Source organism: Aptenodytes forsteri, unplaced genomic scaffold, assembly GCF_000699145.1.
Source record: "Aptenodytes forsteri isolate BGI_AS27 unplaced genomic scaffold, ASM69914v1 Scaffold553, whole genome shotgun sequence".
Classification (NCBI taxonomy): Eukaryota; Metazoa; Chordata; class Aves; order Sphenisciformes; family Spheniscidae; genus Aptenodytes; species Aptenodytes forsteri.
In genome coordinates this window covers 106332-107491 of record NW_008796203.1, presented here as the reverse complement: position 1 = coordinate 107491, position 1160 = coordinate 106332, and positions in this window count along the sequence as shown.

Below are 1160 nucleotides of genomic sequence, written 5' to 3'. Positions count from 1 at the left end.
GCCCGGTTTCCACCTCGGTTCGAACCTTCGGTTGAAGCCAGACCGATTTTCTGCACCCCACAGTCCCCCTCCCCGCCCCCCGCCGCGCTGAGCGGCCTCAGAAGGATGAGGGAGGGAGAGACCGGCCACCCCCTCAGCTAAAGGCAGCGTCCGGGCTTTGGTTCCCCTAAACACACCTTCAGGTAGCGCTTTTACCATTTCACACACGTCACTTCAACACCAGCAACGCTCACCGTCACAAAAGGCGGGAAGGAGAAGCTTTAATCCTATTTTTAATCCATCTGCCAGCGCCGGTTGTTACTCCTTTCTCCGGAGAGAAGCCTGGCACGAGGGCTGTCTCTCCTCGCGCTCGTCCACAGACACTCGGTACAGTGGAGCGTAGGAACTTCAAGCACCACCATGGGGAGAAAAAAACAGGTGAGGGGATAAATCTTCTGCCGCACAACTCCTTGCTGTAGTCACCAGAGGGCATGCGTCCACTGCCGAGAGAAGCCTGAATACAACAGTCGCGGGGAGAGATCCGCAGCTTGGGTTGGGTTTGTTTTTTCAGGTCCAAACCAGGGGATAGAGTTTGTTAGGCCCCGGGGATCCCAGAGCAGGTCGAGCTGGGAGCCGTCGGCCTCATCCGAGGGCACTGCCCTGCTTGCTGCTTGGAAAAACACCCACGCTGAACCAAAAAAAAAAAACCAAACCAGCCCGGCTCTAATTTTCCACAACTTTATTCCAGAAAGGCCACCGAGCCGCGCAAGAGTTACAGAAGGCAACTGGAACGGCGGGGCGGGAGTTTGGGGTCCAGCCGCCGTCGGGCAGAGAGGGGAAAGGAATTAAACTGCTGTATAATTTCTCCGGTTTTGAACCTTTTTTCCCTATTTTTCAACCCAGCAGGCTCAGCGAAAGCTTTCTGTGCCAATTAGCGAGGAGAAATAAACCAAAAAAAGCTTGACCCAGCTGAAAATAGGAGCATCGGTGAAGGCGGTTAGTGCAGAGGGCCTATTTTTCAACCCAGCAGGCTCAGCGAAAGCTTTCTGTGCCAATTAGCGAGGAGAAATAAACCAAAAAAAGCTTGACCCAGCTGAAAATAGGAGCATCGGTGAAGGCGGTTAGTGCAGAGGGAAGGGAGTCGGGGGTGGGGGGGGCGAAGCTCGACGGCCGCCTGCCGC